At 55.3% G+C, this 26,211-nt stretch overlaps 12 non-coding genes across 12 annotated transcripts; all 12 read left to right on the top strand.

Moving 5' to 3' along the window:
- LOC132505128 (small nucleolar RNA SNORD116) lies at positions 1-93 on the top strand. Its single transcript, XR_009535269.1, has one exon. It is a non-coding gene; the product is annotated as a small nucleolar RNA SNORD116 (small nucleolar RNA).
- Positions 94-2,043: 1,950 nt separating this feature from the next.
- On the top strand, positions 2,044-2,135 carry LOC132505752 (small nucleolar RNA SNORD116). The gene has a single exon (XR_009535517.1). It is a non-coding gene; the product is annotated as a small nucleolar RNA SNORD116 (small nucleolar RNA).
- Positions 2,136-4,930: 2,795 nt separating this feature from the next.
- On the top strand, positions 4,931-5,023 carry LOC132505131 (small nucleolar RNA SNORD116). The gene has a single exon (XR_009535272.1). It is a non-coding gene; the product is annotated as a small nucleolar RNA SNORD116 (small nucleolar RNA).
- A 1,937-nt stretch (positions 5,024-6,960) lies between these two features.
- Positions 6,961-7,053, top strand: LOC132505136 (small nucleolar RNA SNORD116). Its single transcript, XR_009535275.1, has one exon. It is a non-coding gene; the product is annotated as a small nucleolar RNA SNORD116 (small nucleolar RNA).
- Positions 7,054-9,003: 1,950 nt separating this feature from the next.
- On the top strand, positions 9,004-9,095 carry LOC132505758 (small nucleolar RNA SNORD116). The gene has a single exon (XR_009535518.1). It is a non-coding gene; the product is annotated as a small nucleolar RNA SNORD116 (small nucleolar RNA).
- Positions 9,096-11,890: 2,795 nt separating this feature from the next.
- LOC132505141 (small nucleolar RNA SNORD116) lies at positions 11,891-11,983 on the top strand. The gene has a single exon (XR_009535278.1). It is a non-coding gene; the product is annotated as a small nucleolar RNA SNORD116 (small nucleolar RNA).
- Positions 11,984-13,920: 1,937 nt separating this feature from the next.
- LOC132505151 (small nucleolar RNA SNORD116) lies at positions 13,921-14,013 on the top strand. The gene has a single exon (XR_009535282.1). It is a non-coding gene; the product is annotated as a small nucleolar RNA SNORD116 (small nucleolar RNA).
- A 1,950-nt stretch (positions 14,014-15,963) lies between these two features.
- LOC132505765 (small nucleolar RNA SNORD116) lies at positions 15,964-16,055 on the top strand. Its single transcript, XR_009535519.1, has one exon. It is a non-coding gene; the product is annotated as a small nucleolar RNA SNORD116 (small nucleolar RNA).
- A 2,795-nt stretch (positions 16,056-18,850) lies between these two features.
- LOC132505158 (small nucleolar RNA SNORD116) lies at positions 18,851-18,943 on the top strand. The gene has a single exon (XR_009535283.1). It is a non-coding gene; the product is annotated as a small nucleolar RNA SNORD116 (small nucleolar RNA).
- Positions 18,944-20,893: 1,950 nt separating this feature from the next.
- LOC132505770 (small nucleolar RNA SNORD116) lies at positions 20,894-20,985 on the top strand. Its single transcript, XR_009535524.1, has one exon. It is a non-coding gene; the product is annotated as a small nucleolar RNA SNORD116 (small nucleolar RNA).
- A 2,795-nt stretch (positions 20,986-23,780) lies between these two features.
- LOC132505162 (small nucleolar RNA SNORD116) lies at positions 23,781-23,873 on the top strand. The gene has a single exon (XR_009535289.1). It is a non-coding gene; the product is annotated as a small nucleolar RNA SNORD116 (small nucleolar RNA).
- A 1,937-nt stretch (positions 23,874-25,810) lies between these two features.
- Positions 25,811-25,903, top strand: LOC132505167 (small nucleolar RNA SNORD116). The gene has a single exon (XR_009535290.1). It is a non-coding gene; the product is annotated as a small nucleolar RNA SNORD116 (small nucleolar RNA).
- The last annotated feature ends 308 nt before the right edge of the window (positions 25,904-26,211 follow it).

A 26,211-nucleotide genomic window follows, 5' to 3' on the forward strand; every position in this document is an offset into this window, starting at 1 on the left:
GGATCGATGATGACACCCTTGTATGCATTCCTTGGAAAATCTGAACAAAATGAGTGAGAACCCTCTACCGTCTCCTCATCGAGTCTGAGGTCCAGCACGTTTCCTCTCTCGGGCGTACGGACAGTGAGGAGCGAGGTTGGTAACCTGCGTAGATTTGTGATCCCATTGCCGGAGGAATGACGCCCAAAGGGTGTCTTGCAGGACGTAGAGAAGATAGACATGCTGAGGCGTCTGTGCCGCTCTCCTTGAAGATAGGTGAGTTATGCGAACATGCCCTTTGGCCACTTTGTTCCCTTGTTTGGGAATGTGCAAAGCGAAAAGTTTTTCTCCCACAGGGCATGATGCGTCCGGCCCGTGAGGCACGCAGGACTTTCGAAGAGCCAGAGATTTACCTGGAGCGGTGTGTTGGTGGAACAGCGACGCGGGCACTGTTGCGATGCCGGGTGCGCTGCCGCAGACAGGCACTGTGCCCTTTGAAGCTTCCAGGTCCCCTTGGGTGGCAGGTCCCCTTGGGTGGCAGAGGTCTTCCGTTGGCAATCTGTCTGTGGTTCGCGGGGACAGTGCCTTTGATCTCTGTGAGGTTCTCGGTAGTGTCGCTGTGGCAGTGGAGAAGTGCTAGGATCCGTGGGGTAGGGTCAGTGTCATCAAAGCGGACATGCTTGCGGTCTGTAATCCCTGGTGTACAGTGTCCCCCTGTTTGCATGATGTCTGTGGCTTCCACTAGGGTCGAGTTGCCCAGTGGGCAGGAGGAGGGCACTGAGGAAGAATCTGTCCAGGGTTTGTGCGTTTCCTCGGGGTTCAGGGCAGCCAACACTGCTGCGTGGGTGCTGGCAAAACATGGCAGGGATGGTAGCCTAGCTTCGACTGTGGGGTCCGAACCGTGGTCATGGTTGCTGAAGCCCACCATTTCCTGTGGTGGGCAATCCCATGGTCTCACGGAAAGTGATTTCGCCTAGTTGGCGAGAATTGGCATATAGGCCGAATTTCGTTAGTCCCTTGAGTGGTGCCGGCCCTCATCTTGCCAGTAGCGTGCTGCAGGTCAGGGTCGGCCTGACCAGCGGAGGTTCTCTTGCCTCCGGGAGTGCTGGAAGTGGCCCCAAGTGCACATCAGATGTGCTACTAGCTGGGAGCATCTCCGGGTCCACGTATATGTCATACCCACGGCCGGGAGGCAAGTCTGGTTAGGTCTTTGTGCTTTGGTCAGAAGGCTTGGCTGTGGGAGAGCAGGAATCCATGGCCTATTTCAAAAGCTCCTGGGTTTCAGAATTCGCCTTCCCCCTCTTGAAGCTTGAAGGGGTCTTTCTCCGTTCAGGGAGTGCGGTGTCCAAAGCCAGTGTGCTCTGTTCAACTGTGGCTTTTACGGTTCGTTGTCTCTGTAGAGGGCCTCAGGGACACACGGACACCAAGATGCAGATTCAGAGGAACACAAAGAAGCCCAGAAGTGCGTCCTCGTGAGCAGTTACAGTCACACACATGCACACGCTTGAACACACACATAGACCCTCTCATATACCGGCCAACGTACGTGCCTAACTTTCTGCAGTCGTGCTGTCATACAAACATTGAGTTCTCGGTAAGGGTAGAGGTCCTTGGGAAGCAGGGTCCAGGCTCAGGCCCAGATAATCATTCACATGTATCACGTTCTCTGTTGTCCCTGGTCCAATTCTGAAGCCTGCGTGATTTATGTCCACTTCTGAGGTGCAGTTGCTGGGCAAGGGTGGCCGTATGGAAAGGCAAGAAAACTTTCGCGTTGTGTGATGACGGGAGGTGCTGAGAACTGGAAAAGTGAGGTGGGGGCAGGTTGCTAAGCATGGTCCCGGATGACTCAGGAAGGTAGGCGTTCACCCACCCTAAGATATGCCACTGGATATTAGATTTTCCTCAGACGGGCCCAGTGGCTTCAAGAGTAGATTGACTGTTGCCCTTGCAGAGTGGCCTGAGGGCTGTGGATTTCCCAGGGTTTTGGAGTACTACGAGGTTATGGCTCCTGTGCAGACTTGCATGGCATTCCCGGTTGTGTTCTGCATCGTCTCAGCAGTGCTTGGATCGATGATGACACCCTTGTATGCATTCCTTTGAAAATCTGAACAAAATGAGTGAGACACTCTACCTTCTCCTCATCGAATCTGAGGTCCACAACATTTCCTCTCTCAGGCGTATGGGACAGTGAGGAGAGAAGTAGGTAACCTGTGTAGAGTTGTGATCCCATTGCCAGAGGAATGACCGCCAAAGGGTGTCTTGCAGGATGTAGAGAACATAGACATGCTGAGGGCCAGCGTCCCCTGTTGACATGCATGCAAACACCACTCAGGGCTCCAGACTTGGAGGGGCTCCTGTCTGAGGGTCGACTGTGGCTGCCACTAAGCTGGGTCGTGTGTGAATATCAGGTCACTGCTGAAAGACCGTTGAGGGAATGTGAGGGGGCAGGCTCTCCTGCTGGTCTTCAGAGGCGGAGTGTGTGGTGGTGTAGGCCCAGTGAGCTTGCAGCTTGGAAAGGTGTGCTTTGGCCGGGATCACGCTTTGTGCATGAGGCTTTGGGGTTTAGCTCTGGAAGCCAAAATGAGCAAGCTTCCCTGGTTGGGGCCTGGAGCATCAGGTCAGGCCTGTGGCCCTCTCTGTCGTTTGGTTTGGCTCTTTGAAGTTCTTGAGTGCCCGGTGTGGCTGGAGTAGTGAGTGGGTGTGGACTGGGGTTGGGCTTTGGCGGAAGGGCTGATGGATTAGGCCTAGGTAGGGCCCATGTCAGCTCCTGTATTGCAGCTCCTGGCACAGGTGTTGGCACAAAGTGGGCCATCGTGGAGTGGGGTTAGCACCGAGTGGTGCATTTAAGCCTGCGTGGTGGCTGTTTCGTGGAGAGGAAGGTAAGGCATCATGAGGACATGTCCTGTGTTATGTCGTGGGATGGGCTGTCATTATTGGGGTGCAGGCGCTGGCCACGGCTTCCCAAGGATGTGTCCTGTCCGTGGTGGGTTGGCATCAGCTGCCTATGAAGGGGATGGGTTTGGCAGTTCAAGAGGATGGGGTGAGGTAGGTAACCTGCGGAGAGTTGTGATCCCATTGCTGGAGGAATGACGCCCAAAGGGTGTCTTGCAGGACATAGAGAAGATAGACATGCTGAGGCGTCTGTGCCGCTCTCCTTGAGGATAGGTGAGTTATGCGAATATGCCCTTTGGCCACATTGTTCCCTTGTTTGTGAATATGCAAAGCGAAAAGTTTTTCTCCCACAGGGCATGATGCGTCCGGCCCGGGAGGCACGCAGGACTTTCGAAGAGCCAGAGATTTACCTGGAGCGGTGTGTTGGCGGAACAGCGACGCGGGCACTGTTGCGATGCCGGGTGCGCTGCCGCAGACAGGCACTGTGCCCTTTGAAGCTTCCAGGTCCCCTTGGGTGGCAGAGGTCTTCCGTTGGCAATCTGTCTGTGGTTCTCGGGGACAGTGCCTTTGATCTGTGTGAGGTTCTCTGTAGTGTCGCTGTGGCAGTGGAGAAGTGCCAGGATCCGTGGGGTAGGGTCAGTGTCATCAAAGCAGACATGCTTGCGGTCTGTCATCCCTGGTGTACAGGGTCCCCCTCTTTGCATGATGTCTGTGGCTTCCAATAGGTTCGAGTTGCCCCGTGGGCAGGAGGAGGGCATGGAGGACGGCACGGAGGACGAGGCTGGCAAGGATTTGTGCGTTTCCTCGGGGTTCAGGGCAGCCAAAACTGCTGGCTGGGTGCTGGCGAAACATGGCAGGGATGGTAGCCTAGTTTCGGCTGTGGGGTCTGAACTTGGGTCATGGTTGCTGAAGCCCACCACTTCTTGTGGTGGGCATTCCTATGGGTCCACAGAGAGTGATTTGGCCTAGTTGGCGAGAATTGCCACATAGGCCGAATTTCGTTAGTCCCTTGAGTGGTGCCGGCCCGCATCTTGCCAGTAGCGTGCTGCAGGTCAGGGTCGTCCCGACCAGCGGAGGTTCTCTTGCCTCCAGGAGTGCTCAAAGAGGCCCAAAGTGCACATCAGATGTGCTACTAGCTGGCAGGGTCTCTGGGTCCACGTATATGTCATACCCACGGCCGGGAGGCAAGACTGGTTAGGTCTTTGTGCTTTGGTCAGAAGGCTTGGCTGTGGGAGAGCGGGAATCCGTGGCCTATTTCAAAAGCCCCTGGGTTTCAGAGTTTGCATTCGGCCTCTTGAAGCTTGAAGGGGTCTTTCTCCATTTAGGGAGGGCGGTGTCCAGTGCCAGTGCGCTGCGTATCAACTGTGGCTTTTACGGTTCGGTGTCCCTGTGGAGGACCTCAGGGACACACGGAGACCAAGATGCGGATTCAGAGGAACACAAAGAAGCCAAGAAGCGCGTCCTCGTGAGCAGTTACAGTCATATACACGCACAGGTGTGAACACACACATAGACCCTCTGACATACCGGCCAACGTACGTGCCTAAGTTTCTGCAGTCGTGTTGTCCGACAAACAAGAGTTCTCAGTAAGGGTAGAGGTCCTTGAGAAGCAGGGTCCGGGCTCAAGCCCAGGTAAACATTCGCATGAATCACGTTCTCAGAGGACCCGGGTCCAATTCTGAAGCCTGCGTGATTTATGTCCACTTCTCAGGTGCGGTTTCTGGGCAAGGGTGGCCGACAGTAAAGCAAGACGACTTTCGCCTTGTGTGATGACTGGAGGTGCTAAGGAGAACTGGAAAAGTGAGGTGGGGACAGGTTTCTAAGCGTGGTCCCGGATGACTCAGGAAGGTAGGCGTTCACTCAGCCTAAGATGTGCCATTGGATACTAGGTTTTCCTCAGACGGGCCCAGTGGCTTCAAGAGTAGTTTGACTGTTGCTCTTGCAGAGTGGCCTGAGGGCTGTGGATTCCCCAGGGTTTTGGAATATTATGAGGTCATGGATCCTCTGCAGACCCGCATGGCATGCCTGGTTGTGTTCTGCTGCGTCCCAGCACGTGCTTGGATCGATGATGACACCCTTGTATGCATTCCTTGGAAAATCTGAACAAAATGAGTGAGAACCCTCTACCGTCTCCTCATCGAGTCTGAGGTCCAGCACGTTTCCTCTCTCGGGCGTACGGACAGTGAGGAGCGAGGTTGGTAACCTGCGTAGATTTGTGATCCCATTGCCGGAGGAATGACGCCCAAAGGGTGTCTTGCAGGACGTAGAGAAGATAGACATGCTGAGGCGTCTGTGCCGCTCTCCTTGAAGATAGGTGAGTTATGCGAACATGCCCTTTGGCCACTTTGTTCCCTTGTTTGGGAATGTGCAAAGCGAAAAGTTTTTCTCCCACAGGGCATGATGCGTCTGGCCCGGGAGGCACGCAGGACTTTCGAAGAGCCAGAGATTTACCTGGAGCGGTGTGTTGGCGGAACAGCGACGCGGGCACTGTTGCGATGCCGGGTGCGCTGCCGCAGACAGGCACTGTGCCCTTTGAAGCTTCCAGGTCCCCTTGGGTGGCAGAGGTCTTCCGTTGGCAATCTGTCTGTGGTTCTCGAGGGCAGTGCCTTTGATCTCTGTGAGGTTCTCGGTAGTGTCGCTGTGGCAGTGGAGAAGTGCCAGGATCCGTGGGGTAGAGTCAGTGTCATCAAAGCGAACGTGCTTGCGATCTGTCATCGCAGGTGTACAGTGTCCCCCTGTTTGCACGATGTCTGTGGCTTCCAATAGGGTCGAGTTGCCCCGTGGGCAGGAGGAGGCCACGGAGGACGAGGCTGGCAAGGATTTGTGCGTTTCCTCAGGGTTCAGGGCCGCCAACCCTGCTGGGTGGGTGCTGGCGAAACGTGGCAGGGATGGTAGCCTAGTTTCGGCTGTGGGGTCTGAACTTGGGTCATGGCTGCTGAAGCCCATCATTTCCTGTGGTGGGCATTCCTGTGGGCCCACAGAAAGTGATGTGGCCTAGTTGGCGAGAATAGGCACATAGGCCAAATTTCGTTACCCCTCGAGTGGTGCCGGGCTGCATGTTGCCTGTAGCCTGCCGCAGGTGAGGGTCGGCCCGACCAGCGGAGGTTGTCTTGCCTCCGGGAGTGCTGGAAGTGGCCCCAAGCGCACATCAGATGTGCTAGTAGCTGGCAGGTTCTCCGGGTCCACGTATATGTCACACCCACGGCCGGGAGGCAAGTCTGGTTAGCTCATTGTGCTTTGGTCAGAAGTCTTGGTTGTGGGAGAGCGGGAATCCGTGGCCTCTTTCAACAGCCTCCGCGTTTCAGAGTTCGCATTCGGCCTCTTGAAGCTTGAAGGGGGTCTTTCTCCATTCGGGGGGGCGGTTTCCAAAGGCAGTGTGCTGTGTATTAACTGTGGTTTTTACGATTCGGTGTCTGTGCAGAGGGCCTCAGGGACCCAAGGAGACCAAGATGCAGATTCAGAGGAACACAAAGAAGCCCAGAAGCGCGTCCTCGTGCGCAGTTACGGTCACACACGTGCTCACGCGTGAACACACACGTAGACCCTCTCACATACCGGCCAACGTACGTGCCTAACTTTCTGCAGTCGTGCTGTCAGACAAACATTGAGTCCTCAGTAAGGGTAGAGGTCCTTGGGAAGCAGGGTCTGGGCTCACGCTGCGGTAAACATTCGCATGAATCACGTTCTCTGAGGACCCCGGTCCAATTCTGAAGCCTGCGTGATTTATGTCCACTTCTCAGGTGCAGTTGCTGGGCAGCGGTTGCCGTCAGGAAAGGCAAGAAGACTTTCGCGTTGTGTGATGACTGGAGGTGCTCAGGAGAACTGGAAAAGTGAGGTGGGGGCAGGTTGGTAAGCATGGTCCCGGATGACTCAGGAAGGTAGGCGTTCACCCACCCTAAGATGTGCCACTGGATATTAGGTTTTCCTCAGACGGGCCCAGTGGCTTCAAGAGTAGATTGACTGTTGCTCTTGCAGAGTGGCCTGAGGGCTGTGGATTCCCCAGGGTTTTGGAGTACTACGAGGTCATGTCTCCTCTGCAGACCCGCATGGCATGACTGGTTGTGTTCTGCTGCGTCCCAGCACGTGCTTGGATCGATGATGACACCCTTGTATGCATTCCTTGGAAAATCTGAACAAAATGAGTGAGAACCCTCTACCGTCTCCTCATCGAGTCTGAGGTCCAGCACGTTTCCTCTCTCGGGCGTACGGACAGTGAGGAGCGAGGTTGGTAACCTGCGTAGATTTGTGATCCCATTGCCGGAGGAATGACGCCCAAAGGGTGTCTTGCAGGACGTAGAGAAGATAGACATGCTGAGGCGTCTGTGCCGCTCTCCTTGAAGATAGGTGAGTTATGCGAACATGCCCTTTGGCCACTTTGTTCCCTTGTTTGGGAATGTGCAAAGCGAAAAGTTTTTCTCCCACAGGGCATGATGCGTCCGGCCCGTGAGGCACGCAGGACTTTCGAAGAGCCAGAGATTTACCTGGAGCGGTGTGTTGGTGGAACAGCGACGCGGGCACTGTTGCGATGCCGGGTGCGCTGCCGCAGACAGGCACTGTGCCCTTTGAAGCTTCCAGGTCCCCTTGGGTGGCAGGTCCCCTTGGGTGGCAGAGGTCTTCCGTTGGCAATCTGTCTGTGGTTCGCGGGGACAGTGCCTTTGATCTCTGTGAGGTTCTCGGTAGTGTCGCTGTGGCAGTGGAGAAGTGCTAGGATCCGTGGGGTAGGGTCAGTGTCATCAAAGCGGACATGCTTGCGGTCTGTAATCCCTGGTGTACAGTGTCCCCCTGTTTGCATGATGTCTGTGGCTTCCACTAGGGTCGAGTTGCCCAGTGGGCAGGAGGAGGGCACTGAGGAAGAATCTGTCCAGGGTTTGTGCGTTTCCTCGGGGTTCAGGGCAGCCAACACTGCTGCGTGGGTGCTGGCAAAACATGGCAGGGATGGTAGCCTAGCTTCGACTGTGGGGTCCGAACCGTGGTCATGGTTGCTGAAGCCCACCATTTCCTGTGGTGGGCAATCCCATGGTCTCACGGAAAGTGATTTCGCCTAGTTGGCGAGAATTGGCATATAGGCCGAATTTCGTTAGTCCCTTGAGTGGTGCCGGCCCTCATCTTGCCAGTAGCGTGCTGCAGGTCAGGGTCGGCCTGACCAGCGGAGGTTCTCTTGCCTCCGGGAGTGCTGGAAGTGGCCCCAAGTGCACATCAGATGTGCTACTAGCTGGGAGCATCTCCGGGTCCACGTATATGTCATACCCACGGCCGGGAGGCAAGTCTGGTTAGGTCTTTGTGCTTTGGTCAGAAGGCTTGGCTGTGGGAGAGCAGGAATCCATGGCCTATTTCAAAAGCTCCTGGGTTTCAGAATTCGCCTTCCCCCTCTTGAAGCTTGAAGGGGTCTTTCTCCGTTCAGGGAGTGCGGTGTCCAAAGCCAGTGTGCTCTGTTCAACTGTGGCTTTTACGGTTCGTTGTCTCTGTAGAGGGCCTCAGGGACACACGGACACCAAGATGCAGATTCAGAGGAACACAAAGAAGCCCAGAAGTGCGTCCTCGTGAGCAGTTACAGTCACACACATGCACACGCTTGAACACACACATAGACCCTCTCATATACCGGCCAACGTACGTGCCTAACTTTCTGCAGTCGTGCTGTCATACAAACATTGAGTTCTCGGTAAGGGTAGAGGTCCTTGGGAAGCAGGGTCCAGGCTCAGGCCCAGATAATCATTCACATGTATCACGTTCTCTGTTGTCCCTGGTCCAATTCTGAAGCCTGCGTGATTTATGTCCACTTCTGAGGTGCAGTTGCTGGGCAAGGGTGGCCGTATGGAAAGGCAAGAAAACTTTCGCGTTGTGTGATGACGGGAGGTGCTGAGAACTGGAAAAGTGAGGTGGGGGCAGGTTGCTAAGCATGGTCCCGGATGACTCAGGAAGGTAGGCGTTCACCCACCCTAAGATATGCCACTGGATATTAGATTTTCCTCAGACGGGCCCAGTGGCTTCAAGAGTAGATTGACTGTTGCTCTTGCAGAGTGGCCTGAGGGCTGTGGATTTCCCAGGGTTTTGGAGTACTACGAGGTTATGGCTCCTGTGCAGACTTGCATGGCATTCCCGGTTGTGTTCTGCATCGTCTCAGCAGTGCTTGGATCGATGATGACACCCTTGTATGCATTCCTTTGAAAATCTGAACAAAATGAGTGAGACACTCTACCTTCTCCTCATCGAATCTGAGGTCCACAACATTTCCTCTCTCAGGCGTATGGGACAGTGAGGAGAGAAGTAGGTAACCTGTGTAGAGTTGTGATCCCATTGCCAGAGGAATGACCGCCAAAGGGTGTCTTGCAGGATGTAGAGAACATAGACATGCTGAGGGCCAGCGTCCCCTGTTGACATGCATGCAAACACCACTCAGGGCTCCAGACTTGGAGGGGCTCCTGTCTGAGGGTCGACTGTGGCTGCCACTAAGCTGGGTCGTGTGTGAATATCAGGTCACTGCTGAAAGACCGTTGAGGGAATGTGAGGGGGCAGGCTCTCCTGCTGGTCTTCAGAGGCGGAGTGTGTGGTGGTGTAGGCCCAGTGAGCTTGCAGCTTGGAAAGGTGTGCTTTGGCCGGGATCACGCTTTGTGCATGAGGCTTTGGGGTTTAGCTCTGGAAGCCAAAATGAGCAAGCTTCCCTGGTTGGGGCCTGGAGCATCAGGTCAGGCCTGTGGCCCTCTCTGTCGTTTGGTTTGGCTCTTTGAAGTTCTTGAGTGCCCGGTGTGGCTGGAGTAGTGAGTGGGTGTGGACTGGGGTTGGGCTTTGGCGGAAGGGCTGATGGATTAGGCCTAGGTAGGGCCCATGTCAGCTCCTGTATTGCAGCTCCTGGCACAGGTGTTGGCACAAAGTGGGCCATCGTGGAGTGGGGTTAGCACCGAGTGGTGCATTTAAGCCTGCGTGGTGGCTGTTTCGTGGAGAGGAAGGTAAGGCATCATGAGGACATGTCCTGTGTTATGTCGTGGGATGGGCTGTCATTATTGGGGTGCAGGCGCTGGCCACGGCTTCCCAAGGATGTGTCCTGTCCGTGGTGGGTTGGCATCAGCTGCCTATGAAGGGGATGGGTTTGGCAGTTCAAGAGGATGGGGTGAGGTAGGTAACCTGCGGAGAGTTGTGATCCCATTGCTGGAGGAATGACGCCCAAAGGGTGTCTTGCAGGACATAGAGAAGATAGACATGCTGAGGCGTCTGTGCCGCTCTCCTTGAGGATAGGTGAGTTATGCGAATATGCCCTTTGGCCACATTGTTCCCTTGTTTGTGAATATGCAAAGCGAAAAGTTTTTCTCCCACAGGGCATGATGCGTCCGGCCCGGGAGGCACGCAGGACTTTCGAAGAGCCAGAGATTTACCTGGAGCGGTGTGTTGGCGGAACAGCGACGCGGGCACTGTTGCGATGCCGGGTGCGCTGCCGCAGACAGGCACTGTGCCCTTTGAAGCTTCCAGGTCCCCTTGGGTGGCAGAGGTCTTCCGTTGGCAATCTGTCTGTGGTTCTCGGGGACAGTGCCTTTGATCTGTGTGAGGTTCTCTGTAGTGTCGCTGTGGCAGTGGAGAAGTGCCAGGATCCGTGGGGTAGGGTCAGTGTCATCAAAGCAGACATGCTTGCGGTCTGTCATCCCTGGTGTACAGGGTCCCCCTCTTTGCATGATGTCTGTGGCTTCCAATAGGTTCGAGTTGCCCCGTGGGCAGGAGGAGGGCATGGAGGACGGCACGGAGGACGAGGCTGGCAAGGATTTGTGCGTTTCCTCGGGGTTCAGGGCAGCCAAAACTGCTGGCTGGGTGCTGGCGAAACATGGCAGGGATGGTAGCCTAGTTTCGGCTGTGGGGTCTGAACTTGGGTCATGGTTGCTGAAGCCCACCACTTCTTGTGGTGGGCATTCCTATGGGTCCACAGAGAGTGATTTGGCCTAGTTGGCGAGAATTGCCACATAGGCCGAATTTCGTTAGTCCCTTGAGTGGTGCCGGCCCGCATCTTGCCAGTAGCGTGCTGCAGGTCAGGGTCGTCCCGACCAGCGGAGGTTCTCTTGCCTCCAGGAGTGCTCAAAGAGGCCCAAAGTGCACATCAGATGTGCTACTAGCTGGCAGGGTCTCTGGGTCCACGTATATGTCATACCCACGGCCGGGAGGCAAGACTGGTTAGGTCTTTGTGCTTTGGTCAGAAGGCTTGGCTGTGGGAGAGCGGGAATCCGTGGCCTATTTCAAAAGCCCCTGGGTTTCAGAGTTTGCATTCGGCCTCTTGAAGCTTGAAGGGGTCTTTCTCCATTTAGGGAGGGCGGTGTCCAGTGCCAGTGCGCTGCGTATCAACTGTGGCTTTTACGGTTCGGTGTCCCTGTGGAGGACCTCAGGGACACACGGAGACCAAGATGCGGATTCAGAGGAACACAAAGAAGCCAAGAAGCGCGTCCTCGTGAGCAGTTACAGTCATATACACGCACAGGTGTGAACACACACATAGACCCTCTGACATACCGGCCAACGTACGTGCCTAAGTTTCTGCAGTCGTGTTGTCCGACAAACAAGAGTTCTCAGTAAGGGTAGAGGTCCTTGAGAAGCAGGGTCCGGGCTCAAGCCCAGGTAAACATTCGCATGAATCACGTTCTCAGAGGACCCGGGTCCAATTCTGAAGCCTGCGTGATTTATGTCCACTTCTCAGGTGCGGTTTCTGGGCAAGGGTGGCCGACAGTAAAGCAAGACGACTTTCGCCTTGTGTGATGACTGGAGGTGCTAAGGAGAACTGGAAAAGTGAGGTGGGGACAGGTTTCTAAGCGTGGTCCCGGATGACTCAGGAAGGTAGGCGTTCACTCAGCCTAAGATGTGCCATTGGATACTAGGTTTTCCTCAGACGGGCCCAGTGGCTTCAAGAGTAGTTTGACTGTTGCTCTTGCAGAGTGGCCTGAGGGCTGTGGATTCCCCAGGGTTTTGGAATATTATGAGGTCATGGATCCTCTGCAGACCCGCATGGCATGCCTGGTTGTGTTCTGCTGCGTCCCAGCACGTGCTTGGATCGATGATGACACCCTTGTATGCATTCCTTGGAAAATCTGAACAAAATGAGTGAGAACCCTCTACCGTCTCCTCATCGAGTCTGAGGTCCAGCACGTTTCCTCTCTCGGGCGTACGGACAGTGAGGAGCGAGGTTGGTAACCTGCGTAGATTTGTGATCCCATTGCCGGAGGAATGACGCCCAAAGGGTGTCTTGCAGGACGTAGAGAAGATAGACATGCTGAGGCGTCTGTGCCGCTCTCCTTGAAGATAGGTGAGTTATGCGAACATGCCCTTTGGCCACTTTGTTCCCTTGTTTGGGAATGTGCAAAGCGAAAAGTTTTTCTCCCACAGGGCATGATGCGTCTGGCCCGGGAGGCACGCAGGACTTTCGAAGAGCCAGAGATTTACCTGGAGCGGTGTGTTGGCGGAACAGCGACGCGGGCACTGTTGCGATGCCGGGTGCGCTGCCGCAGACAGGCACTGTGCCCTTTGAAGCTTCCAGGTCCCCTTGGGTGGCAGAGGTCTTCCGTTGGCAATCTGTCTGTGGTTCTCGAGGGCAGTGCCTTTGATCTCTGTGAGGTTCTCGGTAGTGTCGCTGTGGCAGTGGAGAAGTGCCAGGATCCGTGGGGTAGAGTCAGTGTCATCAAAGCGAACGTGCTTGCGATCTGTCATCGCAGGTGTACAGTGTCCCCCTGTTTGCACGATGTCTGTGGCTTCCAATAGGGTCGAGTTGCCCCGTGGGCAGGAGGAGGCCACGGAGGACGAGGCTGGCAAGGATTTGTGCGTTTCCTCAGGGTTCAGGGCCGCCAACCCTGCTGGGTGGGTGCTGGCGAAACGTGGCAGGGATGGTAGCCTAGTTTCGGCTGTGGGGTCTGAACTTGGGTCATGGTTGCTGAAGCCCATCATTTCCTGTGGTGGGCATTCCTGTGGGCCCACAGAAAGTGATGTGGCCTAGTTGGCGAGAATAGGCACATAGGCCAAATTTCGTTACCCCTCGAGTGGTGCCGGGCTGCATGTTGCCTGTAGCCTGCCGCAGGTGAGGGTCGGCCCGACCAGCGGAGGTTGTCTTGCCTCCGGGAGTGCTGGAAGTGGCCCCAAGCGCACATCAGATGTGCTAGTAGCTGGCAGGTTCTCCGGGTCCACGTATATGTCACACCCACGGCCGGGAGGCAAGTCTGGTTAGCTCATTGTGCTTTGGTCAGAAGTCTTGGTTGTGGGAGAGCGGGAATCCGTGGCCTCTTTCAACAGCCTCCGCGTTTCAGAGTTCGCATTCGGCCTCTTGAAGCTTGAAGGGGGTCTTTCTCCATTCGGGGGGGCGGTTTCCAAAGGCAGTGTGCTGTGTATTAACTGTGGTTTTTACGATTCGGTGTCTGTGCAGAGGGCCTCAGGGACCCAAGGAGACCAAGATGCAGATTCAGAGGAACACAAAGAAGCCCAGAAGCGCGTCCTCGTGCGCAGTTACGGTCACACACGTGCTCACGCGTGAACACACACGTAGACCCTCTCACATACCGGCCAACGTACGTGCCTAACTTTCTGCAGTCGTGCTGTCAGACAAACATTGAGTCCTCAGTAAGGGTAGAGGTCCTTGGGAAGCAGGGTCTGGGCTCACGCTGCGGTAAACATTCGCATGAATCACGTTCTCTGAGGACCCCGGTCCAATTCTGAAGCCTGCGTGATTTATGTCCACTTCTCAGGTGCAGTTGCTGGGCAGCGGTTGCCGTCAGGAAAGGCAAGAAGACTTTCGCGTTGTGTGATGACTGGAGGTGCTCAGGAGAACTGGAAAAGTGAGGTGGGGGCAGGTTGGTAAGCATGGTCCCGGATGACTCAGGAAGGTAGGCGTTCACCCACCCTAAGATGTGCCACTGGATATTAGGTTTTCCTCAGACGGGCCCAGTGGCTTCAAGAGTAGATTGACTGTTGCTCTTGCAGAGTGGCCTGAGGGCTGTGGATTCCCCAGGGTTTTGGAGTACTACGAGGTCATGTCTCCTCTGCAGACCCGCATGGCATGACTGGTTGTGTTCTGCTGCGTCCCAGCACGTGCTTGGATCGATGATGACACCCTTGTATGCATTCCTTGGAAAATCTGAACAAAATGAGTGAGAACCCTCTACCGTCTCCTCATCGAGTCTGAGGTCCAGCACGTTTCCTCTCTCGGGCGTACGGACAGTGAGGAGCGAGGTTGGTAACCTGCGTAGATTTGTGATCCCATTGCCGGAGGAATGACGCCCAAAGGGTGTCTTGCAGGACGTAGAGAAGATAGACATGCTGAGGCGTCTGTGCCGCTCTCCTTGAAGATAGGTGAGTTATGCGAACATGCCCTTTGGCCACTTTGTTCCCTTGTTTGGGAATGTGCAAAGCGAAAAGTTTTTCTCCCACAGGGCATGATGCGTCCGGCCCGTGAGGCACGCAGGACTTTCGAAGAGCCAGAGATTTACCTGGAGCGGTGTGTTGGTGGAACAGCGACGCGGGCACTGTTGCGATGCCGGGTGCGCTGCCGCAGACAGGCACTGTGCCCTTTGAAGCTTCCAGGTCCCCTTGGGTGGCAGGTCCCCTTGGGTGGCAGAGGTCTTCCGTTGGCAATCTGTCTGTGGTTCGCGGGGACAGTGCCTTTGATCTCTGTGAGGTTCTCGGTAGTGTCGCTGTGGCAGTGGAGAAGTGCTAGGATCCGTGGGGTAGGGTCAGTGTCATCAAAGCGGACATGCTTGCGGTCTGTAATCCCTGGTGTACAGTGTCCCCCTGTTTGCATGATGTCTGTGGCTTCCACTAGGGTCGAGTTGCCCAGTGGGCAGGAGGAGGGCACTGAGGAAGAATCTGTCCAGGGTTTGTGCGTTTCCTCGGGGTTCAGGGCAGCCAACACTGCTGCGTGGGTGCTGGCAAAACATGGCAGGGATGGTAGCCTAGCTTCGACTGTGGGGTCCGAACCGTGGTCATGGTTGCTGAAGCCCACCATTTCCTGTGGTGGGCAATCCCATGGTCTCACGGAAAGTGATTTCGCCTAGTTGGCGAGAATTGGCATATAGGCCGAATTTCGTTAGTCCCTTGAGTGGTGCCGGCCCTCATCTTGCCAGTAGCGTGCTGCAGGTCAGGGTCGGCCTGACCAGCGGAGGTTCTCTTGCCTCCGGGAGTGCTGGAAGTGGCCCCAAGTGCACATCAGATGTGCTACTAGCTGGGAGCATCTCCGGGTCCACGTATATGTCATACCCACGGCCGGGAGGCAAGTCTGGTTAGGTCTTTGTGCTTTGGTCAGAAGGCTTGGCTGTGGGAGAGCAGGAATCCATGGCCTGTTTCAAAAGCTCCTGGGTTTCAGAATTCGCCTTCCCCCTCTTGAAGCTTGAAGGGGTCTTTCTCCGTTCAGGGAGTGCGGTGTCCAAAGCCAGTGTGCTCTGTTCAACTGTGGCTTTTACGGTTCGTTGTCTCTGTAGAGGGCCTCAGGGACACACGGACACCAAGATGCAGATTCAGAGGAACACAAAGAAGCCCAGAAGTGCGTCCTCGTGAGCAGTTACAGTCACACACATGCACACGCTTGAACACACACATAGACCCTCTCATATACCGGCCAACGTACGTGCCTAACTTTCTGCAGTCGTGCTGTCATACAAACATTGAGTTCTCGGTAAGGGTAGAGGTCCTTGGGAAGCAGGGTCCAGGCTCAGGCCCAGATAATCATTCACATGTATCACGTTCTCTGTTGTCCCTGGTCCAATTCTGAAGCCTGCGTGATTTATGTCCACTTCTGAGGTGCAGTTGCTGGGCAAGGGTGGCCGTATGGAAAGGCAAGAAAACTTTCGCGTTGTGTGATGACGGGAGGTGCTGAGAACTGGAAAAGTGAGGTGGGGGCAGGTTGCTAAGCATGGTCCCGGATGACTCAGGAAGGTAGGCGTTCACCCACCCTAAGATATGCCACTGGATATTAGATTTTCCTCAGACGGGCCCAGTGGCTTCAAGAGTAGATTGACTGTTGCCCTTGCAGAGTGGCCTGAGGGCTGTGGATTTCCCAGGGTTTTGGAGTACTACGAGGTTATGGCTCCTGTGCAGACTTGCATGGCATTCCCGGTTGTGTTCTGCATCGTCTCAGCAGTGCTTGGATCGATGATGACACCCTTGTATGCATTCCTTTGAAAATCTGAACAAAATGAGTGAGACACTCTACCTTCTCCTCATCGAATCTGAGGTCCACAACATTTCCTCTCTCAGGCGTATGGGACAGTGAGGAGAGAAGTAGGTAACCTGTGTAGAGTTGTGATCCCATTGCCAGAGGAATGACCGCCAAAGGGTGTCTTGCAGGATGTAGAGAACATAGACATGCTGAGGGCCAGCGTCCCCTGTTGACATGCATGCAAACACCACTCAGGGCTCCAGACTTGGAGGGGCTCCTGTCTGAGGGTCGACTGTGGCTGCCACTAAGCTGGGTCGTGTGTGAATATCAGGTCACTGCTGAAAGACCGTTGAGGGAATGTGAGGGGGCAGGCTCTCCTGCTGGTCTTCAGAGGCGGAGTGTGTGGTGGTGTAGGCCCAGTGAGCTTGCAGCTTGGAAAGGTGTGCTTTGGCCGGGATCACGCTTTGTGCATGAGGCTTTGGGGTTTAGCTCTGGAAGCCAAAATGAGCAAGCTTCCCTGGTTGGGGCCTGGAGCATCAGGTCAGGCCTGTGGCCCTCTCTGTCGTTTGGTTTGGCTCTTTGAAGTTCTTGAGTGCCCGGTGTGGCTGGAGTAGTGAGTGGGTGTGGACTGGGGTTGGGCTTTGGCGGAAGGGCTGATGGATTAGGCCTAGGTAGGGCCCATGTCAGCTCCTGTATTGCAGCTCCTGGCACAGGTGTTGGCACAAAGTGGGCCATCGTGGAGTGGGGTTAGCACCGAGTGGTGCATTTAAGCCTGCGTGGTGGCTGTTTCGTGGAGAGGAAGGTAAGGCATCATGAGGACATGTCCTGTGTTATGTCGTGGGATGGGCTGTCATTATTGGGGTGCAGGCGCTGGCCACGGCTTCCCAAGGATGTGTCCTGTCCGTGGTGGGTTGGCATCAGCTGCCTATGAAGGGGATGGGTTTGGCAGTTCAAGAGGATGGGGTGAGGTAGGTAACCTGCGGAGAGTTGTGATCCCATTGCTGGAGGAATGACGCCCAAAGGGTGTCTTGCAGGACATAGAGAAGATAGACATGCTGAGGCGTCTGTGCCGCTCTCCTTGAGGATAGGTGAGTTATGCGAATATGCCCTTTGGCCACATTGTTCCCTTGTTTGTGAATATGCAAAGCGAAAAGTTTTTCTCCCACAGGGCATGATGCGTCCGGCCCGGGAGGCACGCAGGACTTTCGAAGAGCCAGAGATTTACCTGGAGCGGTGTGTTGGCGGAACAGCGACGCGGGCACTGTTGCGATGCCGGGTGCGCTGCCGCAGACAGGCACTGTGCCCTTTGAAGCTTCCAGGTCCCCTTGGGTGGCAGAGGTCTTCCGTTGGCAATCTGTCTGTGGTTCTCGGGGACAGTGCCTTTGATCTGTGTGAGGTTCTCTGTAGTGTCGCTGTGGCAGTGGAGAAGTGCCAGGATCCGTGGGGTAGGGTCAGTGTCATCAAAGCAGACATGCTTGCGGTCTGTCATCCCTGGTGTACAGGGTCCCCCTCTTTGCATGATGTCTGTGGCTTCCAATAGGTTCGAGTTGCCCCGTGGGCAGGAGGAGGGCATGGAGGACGGCACGGAGGACGAGGCTGGCAAGGATTTGTGCGTTTCCTCGGGGTTCAGGGCAGCCAAAACTGCTGGCTGGGTGCTGGCGAAACATGGCAGGGATGGTAGCCTAGTTTCGGCTGTGGGGTCTGAACTTGGGTCATGGTTGCTGAAGCCCACCACTTCTTGTGGTGGGCATTCCTATGGGTCCACAGAGAGTGATTTGGCCTAGTTGGCGAGAATTGCCACATAGGCCGAATTTCGTTAGTCCCTTGAGTGGTGCCGGCCCGCATCTTGCCAGTAGCGTGCTGCAGGTCAGGGTCGTCCCGACCAGCGGAGGTTCTCTTGCCTCCAGGAGTGCTCAAAGAGGCCCAAAGTGCACATCAGATGTGCTACTAGCTGGCAGGGTCTCTGGGTCCACGTATATGTCATACCCACGGCCGGGAGGCAAGACTGGTTAGGTCTTTGTGCTTTGGTCAGAAGGCTTGGCTGTGGGAGAGCGGGAATCCGTGGCCTATTTCAAAAGCCCCTGGGTTTCAGAGTTTGCATTCGGCCTCTTGAAGCTTGAAGGGGTCTTTCTCCATTTAGGGAGGGCGGTGTCCAGTGCCAGTGCGCTGCGTATCAACTGTGGCTTTTACGGTTCGGTGTCCCTGTGGAGGACCTCAGGGACACACGGAGACCAAGATGCGGATTCAGAGGAACACAAAGAAGCCAAGAAGCGCGTCCTCGTGAGCAGTTACAGTCATATACACGCACAGGTGTGAACACACACATAGACCCTCTGACATACCGGCCAACGTACGTGCCTAAGTTTCTGCAGTCGTGTTGTCCGACAAACAAGAGTTCTCAGTAAGGGTAGAGGTCCTTGAGAAGCAGGGTCCGGGCTCAAGCCCAGGTAAACATTCGCATGAATCACGTTCTCAGAGGACCCGGGTCCAATTCTGAAGCCTGCGTGATTTATGTCCACTTCTCAGGTGCGGTTTCTGGGCAAGGGTGGCCGACAGTAAAGCAAGACGACTTTCGCCTTGTGTGATGACTGGAGGTGCTAAGGAGAACTGGAAAAGTGAGGTGGGGACAGGTTTCTAAGCGTGGTCCCGGATGACTCAGGAAGGTAGGCGTTCACTCAGCCTAAGATGTGCCATTGGATACTAGGTTTTCCTCAGACGGGCCCAGTGGCTTCAAGAGTAGTTTGACTGTTGCTCTTGCAGAGTGGCCTGAGGGCTGTGGATTCCCCAGGGTTTTGGAATATTATGAGGTCATGGATCCTCTGCAGACCCGCATGGCATGCCTGGTTGTGTTCTGCTGCGTCCCAGCACGTGCTTGGATCGATGATGACACCCTTGTATGCATTCCTTGGAAAATCTGAACAAAATGAGTGAGAACCCTCTACCGTCTCCTCATCGAGTCTGAGGTCCAGCACGTTTCCTCTCTCGGGCGTACGGACAGTGAGGAGCGAGGTTGGTAACCTGCGTAGATTTGTGATCCCATTGCCGGAGGAATGACGCCCAAAGGGTGTCTTGCAGGACGTAGAGAAGATAGACATGCTGAGGCGTCTGTGCCGCTCTCCTTGAAGATAGGTGAGTTATGCGAACATGCCCTTTGGCCACTTTGTTCCCTTGTTTGGGAATGTGCAAAGCGAAAAGTTTTTCTCCCACAGGGCATGATGCGTCCGGCCCGTGAGGCACGCAGGACTTTCGAAGAGCCAGAGATTTACCTGGAGCGGTGTGTTGGTGGAACAGCGACGCGGGCACTGTTGCGATGCCGGGTGCGCTGCCGCAGACAGGCACTGTGCCCTTTGAAGCTTCCAGGTCCCCTTGGGTGGCAGGTCCCCTTGGGTGGCAGAGGTCTTCCGTTGGCAATCTGTCTGTGGTTCGCGGGGACAGTGCCTTTGATCTCTGTGAGGTTCTCGGTAGTGTCGCTGTGGCAGTGGAGAAGTGCTAGGATCCGTGGGGTAGGGTCAGTGTCATCAAAGCGGACATGCTTGCGGTCTGTAATCCCTGGTGTACAGTGTCCCCCTGTTTGCATGATGTCTGTGGCTTCCACTAGGGTCGAGTTGCCCAGTGGGCAGGAGGAGGGCACTGAGGAAGAATCTGTCCAGGGTTTGTGCGTTTCCTCGGGGTTCAGGGCAGCCAACACTGCTGCGTGGGTGCTGGCAAAACATGGCAGGGATGGTAGCCTAGCTTCGACTGTGGGGTCCGAACCGTGGTCATGGTTGCTGAAGCCCACCATTTCCTGTGGTGGGCAATCCCATGGTCTCACGGAAAGTGATTTCGCCTAGTTGGCGAGAATTGGCATATAGGCCGAATTTCGTTAGTCCCTTGAGTGGTGCCGGCCCTCATCTTGCCAGTAGCGTGCTGCAGGTCAGGGTCGGCCTGACCAGCGGAGGTTCTCTTGCCTCCGGGAGTGCTGGAAGTGGCCCCAAGTGCACATCAGATGTGCTACTAGCTGGGAGCATCTCCGGGTCCACGTATATGTCATACCCACGGCCGGGAGGCAAGTCTGGTTAGGTCTTTGTGCTTTGGTCAGAAGGCTTGGCTGTGGGAGAGCAGGAATCCATGGCCTATTTCAAAAGCTCCTGGGTTTCAGAATTCGCCTTCCCCCTCTTGAAGCTTGAAGGGGTCTTTCTCCGTTCAGGGAGTGCGGTGTCCAAAGCCAGTGTGCTCTGTTCAACTGTGGCTTTTACGGTTCGTTGTCTCTGTAGAGGGCCTCAGGGACACACGGACACCAAGATGCAGATTCAGAGGAACACAAAGAAGCCCAGAAGTGCGTCCTCGTGAGCAGTTACAGTCACACACATGCACACGCTTGAACACACACATAGACCCTCTCATATACCGGCCAACGTACGTGCCTAACTTTCTGCAGTCGTGCTGTCATACAAACATTGAGTTCTCGGTAAGGGTAGAGGTCCTTGGGAAGCAGGGTCCAGGCTCAGGCCCAGATAATCATTCACATGTATCACGTTCTCTGTTGTCCCTGGTCCAATTCTGAAGCCTGCGTGATTTATGTCCACTTCTGAGGTGCAGTTGCTGGGCAAGGGTGGCCGTATGGAAAGGCAAGAAAACTTTCGCGTTGTGTGATGACGGGAGGTGCTGAGAACTGGAAAAGTGAGGTGGGGGCAGGTTGCTAAGCATGGTCCCGGATGACTCAGGAAGGTAGGCGTTCACCCACCCTAAGATATGCCACTGGATATTAGATTTTCCTCAGACGGGCCCAGTGGCTTCAAGAGTAGATTGACTGTTGCCCTTGCAGAGTGGCCTGAGGGCTGTGGATTTCCCAGGGTTTTGGAGTACTACGAGGTTATGGCTCCTGTGCAGACTTGCATGGCATTCCCGGTTGTGTTCTGCATCGTCTCAGCAGTGCTTGGATCGATGATGACACCCTTGTATGCATTCCTTTGAAAATCTGAACAAAATGAGTGAGACACTCTACCTTCTCCTCATCGAATCTGAGGTCCACAACATTTCCTCTCTCAGGCGTATGGGACAGTGAGGAGAGAAGTAGGTAACCTGTGTAGAGTTGTGATCCCATTGCCAGAGGAATGACCGCCAAAGGGTGTCTTGCAGGATGTAGAGAACATAGACATGCTGAGGGCCAGCGTCCCCTGTTGACATGCATGCAAACACCACTCAGGGCTCCAGACTTGGAGGGGCTCCTGTCTGAGGGTCGACTGTGGCTGCCACTAAGCTGGGTCGTGTGTGAATATCAGGTCACTGCTGAAAGACCGTTGAGGGAATGTGAGGGGGCAGGCTCTCCTGCTGGTCTTCAGAGGCGGAGTGTGTGGTGGTGTAGGCCCAGTGAGCTTGCAGCTTGGAAAGGTGTGCTTTGGCCGGGATCACGCTTTGTGCATGAGGCTTTGGGGTTTAGCTCTGGAAGCCAAAATGAGCAAGCTTCCCTGGTTGGGGCCTGGAGCATCAGGTCAGGCCTGTGGCCCTCTCTGTCGTTTGGTTTGGCTCTTTGAAGTTCTTGAGTGCCCGGTGTGGCTGGAGTAGTGAGTGGGTGTGGACTGGGGTTGGGCTTTGGCGGAAGGGCTGATGGATTAGGCCTAGGTAGGGCCCATGTCAGCTCCTGTATTGCAGCTCCTGGCACAGGTGTTGGCACAAAGTGGGCCATCGTGGAGTGGGGTTAGCACCGAGTGGTGCATTTAAGCCTGCGTGGTGGCTGTTTCGTGGAGAGGAAGGTAAGGCATCATGAGGACATGTCCTGTGTTATGTCGTGGGATGGGCTGTCATTATTGGGGTGCAGGCGCTGGCCACGGCTTCCCAAGGATGTGTCCTGTCCGTGGTGGGTTGGCATCAGCTGCCTATGAAGGGGATGGGTTTGGCAGTTCAAGAGGATGGGGTGAGGTAGGTAACCTGCGGAGAGTTGTGATCCCATTGCTGGAGGAATGACGCCCAAAGGGTGTCTTGCAGGACATAGAGAAGATAGACATGCTGAGGCGTCTGTGCCGCTCTCCTTGAGGATAGGTGAGTTATGCGAATATGCCCTTTGGCCACATTGTTCCCTTGTTTGTGAATATGCAAAGCGAAAAGTTTTTCTCCCACAGGGCATGATGCGTCCGGCCCGGGAGGCACGCAGGACTTTCGAAGAGCCAGAGATTTACCTGGAGCGGTGTGTTGGCGGAACAGCGACGCGGGCACTGTTGCGATGCCGGGTGCGCTGCCGCAGACAGGCACTGTGCCCTTTGAAGCTTCCAGGTCCCCTTGGGTGGCAGAGGTCTTCCGTTGGCAATCTGTCTGTGGTTCTCGGGGACAGTGCCTTTGATCTGTGTGAGGTTCTCTGTAGTGTCGCTGTGGCAGTGGAGAAGTGCCAGGATCCGTGGGGTAGGGTCAGTGTCATCAAAGCAGACATGCTTGCGGTCTGTCATCCCTGGTGTACAGGGTCCCCCTCTTTGCATGATGTCTGTGGCTTCCAATAGGTTCGAGTTGCCCCGTGGGCAGGAGGAGGGCATGGAGGACGGCACGGAGGACGAGGCTGGCAAGGATTTGTGCGTTTCCTCGGGGTTCAGGGCAGCCAAAACTGCTGGCTGGGTGCTGGCGAAACATGGCAGGGATGGTAGCCTAGTTTCGGCTGTGGGGTCTGAACTTGGGTCATGGTTGCTGAAGCCCACCACTTCTTGTGGTGGGCATTCCTATGGGTCCACAGAGAGTGATTTGGCCTAGTTGGCGAGAATTGCCACATAGGCCGAATTTCGTTAGTCCCTTGAGTGGTGCCGGCCCGCATCTTGCCAGTAGCGTGCTGCAGGTCAGGGTCGTCCCAACCAGCGGAGGTTCTCTTGCCTCCAGGAGTGCTCAAAGAGGCCCAAAGTGCACATCAGATGTGCTACTAGCTGGCAGGGTCTCTGGGTCCACGTATATGTCATACCCACGGCCGGGAGGCAAGACTGGTTAGGTCTTTGTGCTTTGGTCAGAAGGCTTGGCTGTGGGAGAGCGGGAATCCGTGGCCTATTTCAAAAGCCCCTGGGTTTCAGAGTTTGCATTCGGCCTCTTGAAGCTTGAAGGGGTCTTTCTCCATTTAGGGAGGGCGGTGTCCAGTGCCAGTGCGCTGCGTATCAACTGTGGCTTTTACGGTTCGGTGTCCCTGTGGAGGACCTCAGGGACACACGGAGACCAAGATGCGGATTCAGAGGAACACAAAGAAGCCAAGAAGCGCGTCCTCGTGAGCAGTTACAGTCATATACACGCACAGGTGTGAACACACACATAGACCCTCTGACATACCGGCCAACGTACGTGCCTAAGTTTCTGCAGTCGTGTTGTCCGACAAACAAGAGTTCTCAGTAAGGGTAGAGGTCCTTGAGAAGCAGGGTCCGGGCTCAAGCCCAGGTAAACATTCGCATGAATCACGTTCTCAGAGGACCCGGGTCCAATTCTGAAGCCTGCGTGATTTATGTCCACTTCTCAGGTGCGGTTTCTGGGCAAGGGTGGCCGACAGTAAAGCAAGACGACTTTCGCCTTGTGTGATGACTGGAGGTGCTAAGGAGAACTGGAAAAGTGAGGTGGGGACAGGTTTCTAAGCGTGGTCCCGGATGACTCAGGAAGGTAGGCGTTCACTCAGCCTAAGATGTGCCATTGGATACTAGGTTTTCCTCAGACGGGCCCAGTGGCTTCAAGAGTAGTTTGACTGTTGCTCTTGCAGAGTGGCCTGAGGGCTGTGGATTCCCCAGGGTTTTGGAATATTATGAGGTCATGGATCCTCTGCAGACCCGCATGGCATGCCTGGTTGTGTTCTGCTGCGTCCCAGCACGTGCTTGGATCGATGATGACACCCTTGTATGCATTCCTTGGAAAATCTGAACAAAATGAGTGAGAACCCTCTACCGTCTCCTCATCGAGTCTGAGGTCCAGCACGTTTCCTCTCTCGGGCGTACGGACAGTGAGGAGCGAGGTTGGTAACCTGCGTAGATTTGTGATCCCATTGCCGGAGGAATGACGCCCAAAGGGTGTCTTGCAGGACGTAGAGAAGATAGACATGCTGAGGCGTCTGTGCCGCTCTCCTTGAAGATAGGTGAGTTATGCGAACATGCCCTTTGGCCACTTTGTTCCCTTGTTTGGGAATGTGCAAAGCGAAAAGTTTTTCTCCCACAGGGCATGATGCGTCTGGCCCGGGAGGCACGCAGGACTTTCGAAGAGCCAGAGATTTACCTGGAGCGGTGTGTTGGCGGAACAGCGACGCGGGCACTGTTGCGATGCCGGGTGCGCTGCCGCAGACAGGCACTGTGCCCTTTGAAGCTTCCAGGTCCCCTTGGGTGGCAGAGGTCTTCCGTTGGCAATCTGTCTGTGGTTCTCGAGGGCAGTGCCTTTGATCTCTGTGAGGTTCTCGGTAGTGTCGCTGTGGCAGTGGAGAAGTGCCAGGATCCGTGGGGTAGAGTCAGTGTCATCAAAGCGAACGTGCTTGCGATCTGTCATCGCAGGTGTACAGTGTCCCCCTGTTTGCACGATGTCTGTGGCTTCCAATAGGGTCGAGTTGCCCCGTGGGCAGGAGGAGGCCACGGAGGACGAGGCTGGCAAGGATTTGTGCGTTTCCTCAGGGTTCAGGGCCGCCAACCCTGCTGGGTGGGTGCTGGCGAAACGTGGCAGGGATGGTAGCCTAGTTTCGGCTGTGGGGTCTGAACTTGGGTCATGGCTGCTGAAGCCCATCATTTCCTGTGGTGGGCATTCCTGTGGGCCCACAGAAAGTGATGTGGCCTAGTTGGCGAGAATAGGCACATAGGCCAAATTTCGTTACCCCTCGAGTGGTGCCGGGCTGCATGTTGCCTGTAGCCTGCCGCAGGTGAGGGTCGGCCCGACCAGCGGAGGTTGTCTTGCCTCCGGGAGTGCTGGAAGTGGCCCCAAGCGCACATCAGATGTGCTAGTAGCTGGCAGGTTCTCCGGGTCCACGTATATGTCACACCCACGGCCGGGAGGCAAGTCTGGTTAGCTCATTGTGCTTTGGTCAGAAGTCTTGGTTGTGGGAGAGCGGGAATCCGTGGCCTCTTTCAACAGCCTCCGCGTTTCAGAGTTCGCATTCGGCCTCTTGAAGCTTGAAGGGGGTCTTTCTCCATTCGGGGGGGCGGTTTCCAAAGGCAGTGTGCTGTGTATTAACTGTGGTTTTTACGATTCGGTGTCTGTGCAGAGGGCCTCAGGGACCCAAGGAGACCAAGATGCAGATTCAGAGGAACACAAAGAAGCCCAGAAGCGCGTCCTCGTGCGCAGTTACAGTCACACACGTGCTCACGCGTGAACACACACGTAGACCCTCTCACATACCGGCCAACGTACGTGCCTAACTTTCTGCAGTCGTGCTGTCAGACAAACATTGAGTCCTCAGTAAGGGTAGAGGTCCTTGGGAAGCAGGGTCTGGGCTCACGCTGAGGTAAACATTCGCATGAATCACGTTCTCTGAGGACCCCGGTCCAATTCTGAAGCCTGCGTGATTTATGTCCACTTCTCAGGTGCAGTTGCTGGGCAGCGGTTGCCGTCAGGAAAGGCAAGAAGACTTTCGCGTTGTGTGATGACTGGAGGTGCTCAGGAGAACTGGAAAAGTGAGGTGGGGGCAGGTTGGTAAGCATGGTCCCGGATGACTCAGGAAGGTAGGCGTTCACCCACCCTAAGATGTGCCACTGGATATTAGGTTTTCCTCAGACGGGCCCAGTGGCTTCAAGAGTAGATTGACTGTTGCTCTTGCAGAGTGGCCTGAGGGCTGTGGATTCCCCAGGGTTTTGGAGTACTACGAGGTCATGTCTCCTCTGCAGACCCGCATGGCATGACTGGTTGTGTTCTGCTGCGTCCCAGCACGTGCTTGGATCGATGATGACACCCTTGTATGCATTCCTTGGAAAATCTGAACAAAATGAGTGAGAACCCTCTACCGTCTCCTCATCGAGTCTGAGGTCCAGCACGTTTCCTCTCTCGGGCGTACGGACAGTGAGGAGCGAGGTTGGTAACCTGCGTAGATTTGTGATCCCATTGCCGGAGGAATGACGCCCAAAGGGTGTCTTGCAGGACGTAGAGAAGATAGACATGCTGAGGCGTCTGTGCCGCTCTCCTTGAAGATAGGTGAGTTATGCGAACATGCCCTTTGGCCACTTTGTTCCCTTGTTTGGGAATGTGCAAAGCGAAAAGTTTTTCTCCCACAGGGCATGATGCGTCCGGCCCGTGAGGCACGCAGGACTTTCGAAGAGCCAGAGATTTACCTGGAGCGG

The sequence above is a fragment of the Lagenorhynchus albirostris genome, chromosome 1 (genome assembly GCF_949774975.1).
Source record: "Lagenorhynchus albirostris chromosome 1, mLagAlb1.1, whole genome shotgun sequence".
NCBI lineage: Eukaryota > Metazoa > Chordata > Mammalia > Artiodactyla > Delphinidae > Lagenorhynchus > Lagenorhynchus albirostris.